This window comes from Pinus tabuliformis, chromosome 4_1, assembly GCF_031772625.1.
Source record: "Pinus tabuliformis cultivar Carrire ecotype Pingquan chromosome 4_1, CPIR1, whole genome shotgun sequence".
Lineage (NCBI taxonomy): Eukaryota > Viridiplantae > Streptophyta > Pinopsida > Pinales > Pinaceae > Pinus > Pinus tabuliformis.
Window position 1 is genome coordinate 672,757,117 of NC_142303.1, and position 14,361 is coordinate 672,771,477.

At 39.1% G+C, this 14,361-nt stretch overlaps 1 pseudogene; it reads right to left on the minus strand.

Annotated features, from left to right (window-relative positions):
* Window positions 1–364: 364 nt before the first annotated feature.
* LOC149177891 (FT-interacting protein 7-like) lies at window positions 365–3,225 on the minus strand (annotated as a pseudogene).
* Between the last annotated feature and the right edge of the window lie 11,136 nt (window positions 3,226–14,361).

Genomic DNA, 14,361 nt, shown 5'->3' on the forward strand with positions numbered 1-14,361 from the left:
TTATTTGTGACTGCCTTGATGCCACATCCACTCAGTGACTGATTCTTTACTCCCTCATTCATTCTCAGGTACAATTTCTGCGTTAATAGGGTTTTCCTTTCCATTTTTAGAAGCGGTAGTTTCCCAAGATTTTCCTTTCTGCTTCACAAGCTTGGAGGCAGCTGGGGTTTATTTCCTTTACTAGGTAATTTGTTAAATAAACCCTCAATAATAGTCACATGGTTCCCACAAAATTCTCTTGATTAATAGTTCAAGTATATAAATTGTCACTTTCAACCACTTATTTGTTGATTATAGGCACACACTTGCTATCGAGTTTACCAGAAACATGTTGTATCAATAACAGTGCACTATGTTCCTAATACTAGTCACAATCTATGGTTAAATGAACGGTGTACAACATACATGAGATAATGAAACTTATAGCAATGAAAATGTCAGTAGAACAAGGATCTCTCCATGTAAGAAAAGCTTGAATTCTCTCCCCCTACGTATCAAAATCACCCAATACAGTTTGTATCCTTGCAACCAAAATCCTTAATCGATCATATCTCATTGTAACAATTTTAAAAGACTCAGAGATCTGTAATGGATCAAATTCGTCATCAAGTTCGTCGTGATCAACGACATTTACATGGGAAATTCATGTATCCATGTGCAATGGCATCCTAGGCCAAAATCTATGGGGCCATTCACCAATGAGAAAAATGTAGAAGACAACTATTGGTACAATGAGTTCTGGGTACCAAACCAGGACAAAGAAGTGGAAACACACTAAAATTATTACAATGGGATTCCTCCACTGACATATATCATCAACCCATTTAGAAACAAATGTAACTCCAAAGAGAACATTCATAATTCTGAACCAGTTAGCCTTACTTCTCCTCTTGCTCCACATATTAGACTCTGTATCCAACATATATTTCACTAATTCCCACCTCAAAGGTGGCTTAGCACGAGCTTATTTCAATCCAACAATCTTCATTGTTCTGTTTCTTAACATGTCCTGCTGACTTAGGCTCAAGGGATGCAAATAATTCATCTTAGGAAGCAATGACTAAGAGTAAATATGAACAACATCAAGCAAAGAAGAGCAGGAAAAATGCATTTCAAGTTCAATTTCTCCCATTTTTTCACACCAGAAAGTTGGAGAACCAACAATGGATAAGAATTTCTATAAACTCGATTTCTTTCCAGTGTTGAAATGTGAATCCACACTTTTCCAATGAGAACATCTTTGAGTGATGAAGAATTCTTATCTGAGTTGCTCATGTAGATATGCCAATTATCAAAGAACCCTAAGGTTAGAACAGTGCATGGGTCATAAAATTCCCCTGCAAATTGCTCATTCTAGCTTGGGTCAAATCTATCAATAATTTTTCTCGTTCTAACCCATTTTTCCCATAATTTCCTAGATAGTAGGCATCTCTTGTACCTCTTCCTCCTTTGGTTTTCATAGGTGACATGTTTTTGGCTCCCTAAATTCCCAATTCATGAACATCTATAGATGGTTTCCATAGCTGTTTAGAAGTTGGCCTTAAATCACTGCTTAAATGGGCAACCTCATCCATTACATGATATCCCCAATCAAAACACAAGCGTAGATGAATTCTTCCTTGATACTTAACATTTGGTTTTCCATTTACTTTTTCTCAATTGAACCACCATGAGCTTATCATACGGTAATCTAGTCTCCTTTCAATTGGATTTAGTGCAACTCTGGTTCGGCCTAAGTGCTCGACATCCTTGTTACCAACATTACTAGGTCGATCCTCAACCAATAACATAAGTTGTTCCTTAAATGGTTCAGTTGCAACAAAGATCAAAACTTCATTCCAAAATGGGATTGATAAGGTTCTAGAATTAGAAGTTCTAGTCCTCAAAACCTATATACCCAACTCCACCCTCACTTTGAGCTCAAGAAAATTTGTCTTTTCAAGAATCTCAAGTCTTGGGCTTCAATTACATTGACCCTTAGATACCATAATTTTTGGATAAATATACTTTTGATCTTGTATTCCTAATACCTCCTGTATCAGACTGCCAAGCCTCTAGGAATGTTACATCTGCCTATGTTCCCATCCAAACTGCAAGCATAATATCACCTTTGACTCTACCATCAACTTCCAACCTAAACCATGAAGGTGCCAAAGAGTTGTCTGGAGGAACTCTTGTTGGAACCTCCAAGAGATCAAAGGAGATTCCCCCAAGTAATTCATCCCTTGAATTGCTTCCATCCCATACAAAAAACTCCATGGTAGGAGCTGATTGAAGTGTGTCTTGGCCCAAAGGAAAAGATATGGTCCCATTCAAGATATGTGGTGTTATGAAATTTTCGTGTTCGAAAAATTTCGCCTCCCACTCTCATTTTCACAAATAGATCACCTACATACCCTATAACAAACCAAATATTTCAGACCCAAAATTAAACTTACCAAACTATAAACTATTCCATGAGTGTTTTTGAGAATGGAAACTCTCACATTATGCCTAGATTTTAAGCAACAAATGCATAGGGACAATAATTTAGTCAACTTTCTTAGCTCTATGGAGTCCTTACCATGCCACAATTCTTACCAACATAATGAACATCATTGCATCTCTAAAGAATATCAAGCCAAGAAAATACCTATAATTTAACTATTTGGGAACAAGAGTTTGAATCATTCAGCATGAACTGTATTAACTAAGAATATTATTTTCTCGAAAAATAAACAATGAGAAACCCCCTAAACTAGAAAATTCCATCTCTCACGACATCTCTGGAAAATTTACCCATGCTCATATATTTGAAATATTGTCTTGAAGTGACTAGTCTGGTTTCCTATGGAGATCAAAATTCATCGCTGATTTGGACACTAACTACAGTCTATTACAATTAAGTTGAAAACTCCTTGCAAGCTGAATTTAATTTTCTAAAGATTGCCCAATATCATTAATAGAGGAACCATCCTAGTATACAAGATTTCTCTATGCATGGCTGAATATTTTTATTACAGTATAGTGTGAGAATAAATCTCAAAATAGAGCATTACCTGTAGAATTTCTGGATGGAAGTGCTCTTGCCTTCACAATTCTTACAAAAAGACATGCCATTTTCTCAACCAAATAACAAGTATGCCTCTTGTTGTGACCTGGATAAGAATTGCCCAAATCCTTCACGAGATATTTTGTAGTCATGATTGAGGGTTGGGGCATGGTTGGTCTCTCCAAATGATGCATTGCTACTGCTGCTAGGTGATCCACTTTTTCTACTTCTCGGGGCTTCGTAGCTGTTTCAACAGTCTTATATTCTGTAGGTGGAGATGATTCAACTTGTGGTGCTTTTTCTATTGGAGCTTCCTTGGAAACTTATCTCTTCCCAAAAAATGACGACGTCTACCCGTAGTTCTTTTCTTATCATTGCAAACCTCGATTTCCAGTTCCTCATGAATCATTGTTGATGTATCACTTATAGTAAACTCCAATTTCTCATTTCAAGTAGGATTCAGAACCTTATACTTCGTCTTTGTACGTTTTTGCTTTCCACAAAAATCATCCTTCAAAAATGGACTTGTTGATCCCTCTCCATCCTTTGGCATGAGGTTCTTCGCATCTCGCACCTCCACAATTACTTTTGTTGTCATCATTCTTGTAGGGCACACTTACCTATGTGATCAAAACATAGGGTTATACATTAACAGAGCAGGAGTTGCTACAATTACTCTTCTATACCAATCTTAATTCTTCTTTAGTCCTATGTACCTTTGCAAATTTTTCCTAGAAAATTATAAAATGAACTCTGAAATAAATAGTGGAAAGAATGCCCATAAAAAATGCGCTACCAGAACTAAAATACACAAGTCTTCTCTTAGAAAGCTCAAAAAACACCCAAATTATCTTACTAGGGATAATCAATCCTAACATACCAAATAACCTAAAATACTATGTATTAATAGTTCAAGTATATAAATTGTCACTTTCAACCACTTATTTGTTGATTGTAGGTACACACTTGCTATCGAGTGTACCAGAAACATGATGTATTAATAACAGGGCACTATGTTCCTAATACTAGTCACAATCTATGGTTAAATGCACCAGGAAACCACTGTGGAATAATCAGGCATTTATATCTTGGTCCAGGATCCAAAATTATTGTCAAGTGAACCATCAATATGCCAAATGAAGAAATGTCACTAAGACCCTTCTCAATTCTCTTGAAGGGCATTTAGTTCATGGAGAGATTGTTGCTTTCAAGTAAAATTTTCATATATTTATAACTAAATTTTGTAGGATTTGACTCATCGGAATGAGACTCACACGACCCCGATCGAGTTATATTTAACACACCCCTATGACATCCAGAAATGTATCCTAGAGAGGATTGTTGAGCATGCTTTGAGGATGACACCAATAATCCTGAAAATGATCTTCTGAGGCCTTTTAATGAATAAACCAAAAGCTTCCTCACTTCACCTACTCTCACTCGCCATGAATTTCTCTTCTTTTGATCGTGGAAGAAACTTGATCCTTCTTCTTTCTAGGCCTCTTTCACTTTCTCCTCGTTTTTTAGCTTGTGAGAGGATCCTGAGTATTTGAATCTAGCCGGTCGCGACCAATGAAATAAAGGAAACAAAACCAAGGACGTTGACACCATTGATGATGAAGATTATCCAAAGGAGGAGCAAGAACGAGAAGACGAGATTTAAAAGAAATTTGTTACTAATTTTTAATTCTCTGCCGAGAAATTTCCCATTTTCTACCTTATTCTTCCTATTCTTCTTATACATACCGATCATGAGTCGAGTGTTTGGAATGAGAATTCCATTTTGTGCAGTGTATTCTTTCATGCGACTGACTGTAAACACATTTAACACAGTCCAACCATAAATACTACATGTCAAAAATAAAAGGCAAGCAAATGCAAGCAGACTGTATATTCACATGTACAACCAGTCAAAGCAACCACATTTATTTGTAGATTGTTTACAAAGAAATTAAATGCAGCTTAACATTGAATCCGAATTTTATTATCAAAATCATATCATCATCATTATTTATCTATGATCTTCCTTACGTGTTTCCTTTGCAAGATGATGTGGTGCAAATGAATAATAAGTTTTAATACAAATTTCAAGTATTAAGAAGAGATATCCTCCAAGAGCCCAGTGATTGCCTGCACAACCTCATTATTTATAATGATCTTGCAATCCAGTGGAATCCCTCCTGTATGTGTCCATGATAGCAACAAGTTGGTGAACATGTAGCAAGCTTGTGATTCTCGACTTAAACAAAGTATGGAAGAACCACATGACTTTGACATATAAAACTCTGTTACCCTACCCCTTTTAGACTGAAAAACGAGACCATGCATAACTGCATTTGAACCTATATCTAATAAGAAGCTTTCAAGCTATTCATATAGAGCATCTTCTAGTGGCTATTGAGAATTACGAAAGAAATGCAAACTCATTCCACTCATTATCTAGCTATTAAATATTACGTAAGAGTACAAAACTCAGAAAACATATCTTCATTCATTTTTCCATTTTAGGATGGAATGAACAATGAGTTCAATTTATACCATTTTTTTGACACCAGAATGCTGGACAACCAACAATGGATAGTAATTTATATAAACTTGATTGCTTTCCAGTGATGAGATGTGAATCCACACTTTTCCAATGCGAATATTTTTAAGCGTTGAAGACTTCTTGTCTGAGTTTTTCATATAGATGTGCGAACTATCACAAACCCCTAAGGTCAGAACAATGCGTGGGTCATAAACTTCTGATGTGTATTTCTCATTCTAGCTTGAGTAAAATCTATCAATAATTGTTCTCGTTCTATCCCATTTCTTCCCATACTTTACTACATAGTGCACAAATGTTGTACCTCTTCCTCCTTTGGTTTTCATAGGTAACATGTTTTTGGCTCCAAAAATTCCCAATTCAAGCACAACTATAGATGGTTTCCATAATTGTTTAGCAGTTAGCCATAAATCACTGCTTAAATGGGCAACCTCATCCATTACATGATATCCCCCATCAAAACACAAATGTAGATGAATTCTTCCATGGTACTTAACATCTAGTTCTCCATTTACATTTTCTCAATTGAACCACCTTGAGCTTACCATACTGTAATCTAGTCTCCTTTCAATTGTATTTAGTGCAATTCTAGTTTGCCCTAAGTCCTCCACATCTTTGTTACCACCGCTACTATGTCGATCCTCCACGAATAACACAAGTTGTTCCTCAAATGGTTCAGCTACCACAAATATCAAATCTTCATTCCAAAATGGGCTTGACAAGGTTTTAGAATTAGAAGTTCTAGTCCTCAAAACCTATATACTCAGTTGCACCCTCACTTTGAGCTCAAGAAAATTTATCTTTTGAAGAATCTGCAAGCCTTGGGATTCAATTACATTGACCCTCAGATACCATAATTTTGGGGAAAAATATACTTTTGATCTTGTATTCGACATACCTCCTCTATCAGACTGCCAAGCCTCTTGGAATGTTTCAACGACCTGTGTTCCCATCCAAACTGTAATAATAATATCACCGTTGACTCTACCATCACCTTCCAACCTAAACCATGAAGGTGCTAAAGGGTTGTATGGAGGAACTCCTGTTGGAATCTCTAAGAGATCAAAGCAGACTCCCACAAGGAAGTCATCCCGTGAATTACTTCCATCCTATACATAAATCTCAATAGCGGGAGCTGATTGAAGTGTATCTTTGCCAAAGGCAAAGATCTGGTCCCATTTAGGATATATAATGTTATTAATTCACGTGTACAACCAATCAAACCAACTGCATGTCTTTGTAGACTGTTTACAAAGAAATTAAATGTAGCTTAATGTTGAATCCAAATTTTACCTCCGGGAGCCCAGTCATTTCTTTCACAACCTCATCATTTATAAGGATCTTGTAGTCTAGAGGAATCCCTCTTGTATGTGTACATGATAGCAACAATTTGGTGAACATGTAGCAAGCTGGTGATTCTCGACTTAAACAAAGGCTGGAACAACTACATGACTTTGACATGTAAAAGTATGTTACCGTGCCCCTTTTAGATTGATAAACAAGACCATGCATAACTTCATTTGAACCTATATCTAAGAAGACGCTTTCAAGCTATGCATAGAGAGCATCTTTTAGTGTTTCTTAAACATTACGAAAGAAATGCAAACTCATTCCACTCATTATCTAGATATTAAATATTATGTAAGAGAACAAAACTTAGAAAACAGAGATTCATTCATTTTTCCATTTTAGCATGGTATGAACAATGAGTTCAATTTCTCCCATTTTTTTCACACCAAAACCCTGGAGAACCAACAATTGATAGGACTTTCTATAAAATCAATTGCTTTCCAGTGTTCAAATGTGAATCCCCACTTTTCCAATGAGAACATATTTGAGCACTGAAGGCTTCTTATCTAAGTTGTTCATGTAGATGTGCCAACTATCAAAGACCCCTAATGTCACGCCCCTACACCTGCGTAGTCTTTCAACCGCTTATAGTGAGGTGCGGCACCACCGAACGCTTTCTTTTCACCAATACTCACCTTCGTGGACTACGCCTAATTCACTTGTCCTTACTTAGTTTGTTTTTTGCAACCAAGTAAAATGCATTTATCCTTTATACTTAATGAAGCCCATACTCATTCATTATCCATATGTAATTAACCAAGAACATCAACAATTGCAAACAAGTATAAAGGGAGGGGAAACTCCCGAACAGTCTGCCCAACAATATATTATAACAGTTTCTTCAATAGTACATCATCAAGTATACTTGGCAAAACTCCAAGTATATACTTGGAATAATTTTACAATCAAGGCATAGAACAACCTTTACAATACTTGTGCCAACTTCACTCGGTAGGAGGGTGCTCACCCGAGACACCTAGAACTCCACCTTAAGCCCTGCACAAATCTGCAACTATACCACACCTCGAACACCATTGTTCAACCTACGACTTACTCCCGGTAAACTGCACACTTCACAAGTGGAGCGCATGAGATATGCACACTCCTCTTTTCTGCACACTTCTTTACCCCTTGTCCAATGCGTAGGAGAAAGTGCGAGTTGATTGCTTGTTTACAAATGAACCTTGCGCCTTCACAATATATACACAAGGTTGCCTTAACGTATGGGATGTGCACGCCTTAAGATCGACCCCCAAACATATGATAACATGCCCATTGGATGACTCTTGCAAGTCGGCTTGCAAGTCATTAAACCAATGCATATATATCGTATCCTCTCCAAGTGTTGTCGCATATGTTTATCCTTTGTCGCATTTCCATCGCATGTGGAGCGCCCGCCCGTCGCAAGTTTGCCCGCCCGTCGCACCGATGTGCGCCGCCGTGCCCGTGCGCCCGTCTCACCCGACGCTCAACCGCCTGAGTTTGCGAAGACCTTACATCATCCTCCACCTGAAATCGTTGTCGTCCTCAACAACATACCATCTCGGTAACCATCCACCAAGATCATCATCAACCATGATGTCGACTCCTCCACATAAGGCAAACATCCCTGCAACATATGTAGAACTCCATCTCCATCATGTCTCACCTTAGTGACTAACTGCCACCAAGATAACCATACCAAGGTATACACCTCTACGGTATGTCCTCCATCAAATATCATCTCGATCCATGATCATCGATCCCTCTGCCAAAATTTCCACTGCAACATCTCGTGTCGAACTCATCATGTGTCACCATGTGAACCTCTGTCATGATACTCCAACAACACGCCAACACATCTCTGCACACTTCGCGACCCCATGTTTGAACTAGTTGGGTAGCTAATCCAACTGTCATGCTCAAATCATGAGAGTGAACATCCTCGTGCCATCATCTGTTGTTCCTCAAACATCTGCCACATCCTTGACTCATCAACAATCTATCTCCATAATCCATGCTCAGGTCCATGGAAACTCCATCCATCTGCAACATGTCATGATGCTTGATGCCAAGCCATCCCTGCACCATCAATCATACCTGCTCAAACATGTTTAAAGACTCACTGCCATGAGCAACTAACAATGAGCCCCATCTTCTTCATCCATCTAAGAAGATGTAGAGGGAGTAGAGCCTGAAGGCTCTCCCTCACTAATCAACTCGATCCACCTATAGGATCTTCAATCTCCATCCTTTGTAGATAAGCAACCCGGTCTTCCTTCTGGACTTCCAGTCTCATATGTACATCCTCATCATCATCATCATCATCCTCCACCAACTCTAGCCTTCTTGACAAATCCAAGATTCTATCTGAAAGTGATCTAATGACGAATGACTGCTCCACAGGCTTTGCCTCAATAGTGGACAACCGCTTGTTCACCTTCTCCTTATCCTCCATTTGCATCACTCCTAATTTACAATCAGGCCTTGTCACACCAATGGTTGGAACACCAATGGGTACATCTTCCCTCCCATCATAAATATAGAGCTTCCCCAAATGTGGCACAACCATAGCCTCAAATTGTTTCATGAATTCCATCCCCAATACAGCCTCATAGTCATCAATCCGCACTATAGTGAAGTCCACCTTCTCGGTCCATTCACCAAGTTTAGTGTCCACCCTCTCATCTATACCAAGAATCTCCATAGGAGGAGAATTCACTGTCTTCATTTGTGCCTTTGTCGGTACAAACTTCAGCCCAATTCTTCTTGTAGTATTTTCTCCCATGAAGTTGTGAGAAGCCCCACTATCCACCATAGTGAGTACACTAGTACCTCAAACCTTCATTCGAACATACTCTAACTTGTTTCTTTCGGGGTCTCTTTTAGAGACTACTTCTGTAGTAGCAGAAGCACTAAGTATCTGCATCATCCCCACAGAAGCATCATTACTCTCATCATCAAACTGTGCAACCACAGCTACCTTTGGTTTAGAGGGACAATTCTTCACCATGCGTGGTCCTGCACATAACCAACACTTCAAAGGTTTCTTCATTTTCGGGCCATCATCCGATTTTGAAGCACCATCATCCTTCTTCTCTTTTGGCTTTTCGTTCTTCTTCTTCTTGTCATCAGAAGTTTCCTCAAAGTGATCCACCAACCTATCAACTGCAGCAAAAGCTTCTTCAAGTGTTCTAATCTTCCGTCTCCTCACCTCGTTGCGTGCCCAAGGTTTCAGTCCCATAATGAAGTTGAACACCTTGTCTTTTTCTGCCATGTCATGAAGTTCCAGAGCTGTACTTGAATACTCTTGCTGGTATGCTTGTAGGCTTCCTGTTTTCTTTATGTACTTGAGTTTGGTGCTTGCTTCCCATGTGTCATCCTGAGGACTGAATTGGTTTTGCAAAGCCTTCTTCAAGTCTTTCCACGAAGTGATGTCAGCAGCACTGCCATTGGCAATCTGGTCCACTCTCCTCCGCCACCACATCTTAGCATCCTTTGTCAAGAGCTGAGTAGCTAGCTTCACTTGTGTCTCACCATCAACCAGGTTCAACCGCTCCAAGTACTGCTCCATGTCCCACAAGAAGTTGCCAAGAGTTGTTGCCTTCCTTGTTCCATCATAAGACTCTGGTTCCTTGACCTTCATATGAGGCATTCCTCCAAATGAGTTATGCCCCATGGCCCTCTTCACAACCGTAAGCTCATTCTTTGTATCTTCAAGAGTCTTCTTCAAGTTCATGATCTCTGCAAGACCTTGATTTCTTGATTCCTCAACCTCTTTGACCCTTTGTTCAAGTTGTACACACCTAAGATCAGTGTACTCATTTTGTGTCTTAAGCTCATCATTCCGTGTTCGGAGTTCATCGAGTTCTTCTTTCAAAGAAATCTCCATATTTTCTATCTTTTCTAACACCTTTTCAATGAACCCAATAGTAGTATCCTTCATAACGTGGCTAGACCCAGCCTGAGATTTAGTTGCCATCTCTAACAACTTCTTTCTCTTTTGCAATCTAGTTTCGACCATTCAGCAGCTTCACCAAGTCACCTGCAATTAGAACCAACCCTTGTTCCACTTGTGTGAAACGGTTTCCTTCACCTGCAAGCACCCTTTCCACTGTCACGAGCAACCCTGCTCACCAACTTCAAACCGAAGTCTTGTTCTCACCTGTCAAGTGTGTACCAGCTTCAATGCTTCAACACCTGCACCTGTTCACAAACTTCAAACCTTCACGAGCAACCCTTCTTTGATACCAACTTCACTTCGGTGAAGTTGTGTAGCAGCTTCAATATCTGGATCAGCTGCTCTGATACCAACTGTCATGATAGTGCAGTGGGATCAGCACTTCATCATCAACCTGAACACGAGCAAACCTGGCTCCAATACCAACTGTCACGCCCCTACACCTGCGGTAGTCTTTCAATCGCTTATAGAAAGGTGCGGCACCACCGAACGCTTTCTTTTCACCAATACTCACCTTCATGGACTACGCCTAATTCGCTTGTCCTTACTTAATTTGTTTTTCGCAACCAAGTAAAATGCATTTATCCTTTATACTTAATGAAGCCCATACTCATTCATTATCCATATGCAATTAACCAAGAACATCAACAATTGCAAACAAGTATAAAGGGAGGGGCAACTCCCGAACAGTCTGCCCAACAATATATTATAACAGTTTCTTCAATAGTACATCATCAAGTATACTTGGCAAAACTCCAAGTCTATACTTAGCATGGAAAATTTTAGGGGCTAATGTTCGCCCAATGGGCTAATTTTCCTTGATTTTTCCACAAAAAAGATTCGCCAATTTCCAATTTTATAAAAGACGATTCGCCCAAATTTTAGAATATAAAATTAATTTACCTTAAAAATCGCCAATATTATATAGAGACTATATATAAAATCATTATAAATTTGAATAATTTTACAAATATATCAATAAACATTTTATAGTTTTCATATTAGGGATTAGTGAGATTCGCCAATATTTTTAAACTTCAAGAAAATTTTCCATCCTTAAAATTTTCCTTGATACTTAGAATAATTTTACAATCAAGGCATAGAACAACCTTTACAATACTTGTGCCAACTTCACACGGTAGGAGGGTGCTCACCCGAGACACCTAGAACTCCACCTTAAGCCCTGCACAAATCTGCAACTATACCGCACCTCGAACACCCTTGTTCAACCTACGACTTACTCCCGGTAAACTGCGCACTTCACAAGTGGAGCGCATGAGATATGCGCACTCCTCTTTTCTGCGCACTTCTTTACCCCTTGTCCAATGCATAGGAGAAAGTGCGAGTCGATTGCTTGTTTACAAATGAACCTTGCGCCTTCACAATATATACACAAGGTTGCCTTAACGTATGGGGTTTGCACGCCTTAAGACCGACCCCCAAACATATGATAACATGCCCATTGGATGACTCTTGCAAGTCGGCTTGCAAGTCATTACACCAACGCATATATATCGTATCCTCTCCAAGTGTTGTCGCATATGTTTATCCTTCGTCGCATTTCCGTCGCATGTGGAGCGCCCGCCTGTCGCAAGCCTACCCGCCCGTCACACCGATGTGCGCCCGCCGTGCCCGTGCACCCGTCGCACCTGATGCTCAACCGCCCGAGTTGGCGAAGACCTTACTCCTAAGGTCAGAATAGTGCATGGGTCATAAACTTCCCATGTCTATTTCTCATTCTAGCTTAGGTCAAATCTATCAATAATTGTTCTCGTTCTAACGCATTTACGCCAATACTTTGCTACATAGTAGCCATCTCTTGTACATCTTCCTCTTTTGGTTTTCATAGGTAACATGTTTTTGACTCCCAAAATTCCCAATTTGAGCACACCTATAGATGGTTTCTATCCAAGTATTTGTGTGACCAAGAATCATGCCACCACTTTTTTCCACCTGCGACAACTGTGCATGTACATTGGCACCATTGTCGACCAAATCTTGCCACCACGCTTTTCCACCAGCAACAATTGTGTATGTACATTTCCATAGTTGTCAACCATTACTTCGCAAATTTAAGCCTGCATCATAAATTTGCATTTAAGCAATAATCTACGTAACAATTTTCTCTAATTTTCTCTAGACTGCACTGTAGAAAACCCACTTCGAGTTGCTCTTAGAGTAGTTATTATGCATGAGTGAAGGGAAAGCCTCGAAGTGGGAAACTAGGTATCATTTATCCTTATAAGAGAGAAATAAACCAACAAGGTTTGAGTTATATGTATGGATGGAGAGATCAAGAAAGTGTCAAACGACCCTAGATGGATGGAAATAAGAAGGCTCACCCTGGAAAGAAAGAAGGAATTGTAGAGGATATGTGTGTGTGTGTGTGTGTGTCCCATTTTGGATATTCTCACATATAATGCAAGCTACTACACCTATACCTTAACGGGACTTATTCAAACGGATCCGCTTATAGTACCATCCTGAAAACCATCGTTGGCATTACCATCAATTTATTACTACTTAAAAGATAGTTATGCTACTGTTGGTACTAGTTTGAGGTCACGGGGACTTCACTTGGGGAGAAATACCATACCACATGGGTTCATATTGGGGAATATTTATTGAGGAACCAATGACATAATATATTGGGTGATATATAGGGGGTAGAGGATTTTTATATTAGCAGGAATAAAAGATGGAGCCCAAAGTTAATGAAAAAAATAAAGAGGTATAAAAAATGTTAATTAAAAAACGGATACCTACAATATCTAGTGAATGTATGGGTTTTTAAATTGGAAAAGTGTATTGGGTTCATATTGGTAGGGGGTTAAATACTTTGGTTTTTAGAGGTATTTTCAAATATGTAGTCAAATTAAGTGTATTGTTTAATATGCTACAAATGCACATGATATGTCAGAGATTCAATGCGTAAAGCCCCTGTGTTCAAAGTAAGCTATTAATGGTTATGACTATCGATCTGGAACTAGGTATGTTGCTGCTAGCTTTGGATTTCACCTACCATCAGAATTTGGATATATATCTTGTTAAGATTATGTCCCGATACTAGTCCTGGGTCTCTAGTTCCTTAGTTAGGACTCACTACGTGTATTCTAGGGCTACCTACACCGTATTAGTTCTTGCCGGTAAAGAGTTGGTAAAGGGGATGGGGTTCCTAACATGCCATTCATCCATACTAATGTTCTTCTACGTCCCTTCCAGGCCTAATGACTATTATCTTTCCACTCACTAAATTAATGTTCCTAGGTTTCACGCATTTGAACATGGCTTATAGTGACTTACAGTAGTCCTTACCTTAGCTTACGAAAGAAGAGAAGTGCTACAAAGAAGGATAGGCCACTACGAAAGAAGTGAAGTGCAATACATCCTTACCTCTTTTACGTGGCCATAACATGGTCAGATTACATCAAACCCACAATTGATGTTTCAGTAAGTTGGTGGAGCATAAATTCTTCGAATGGGGATGCTGAAGCT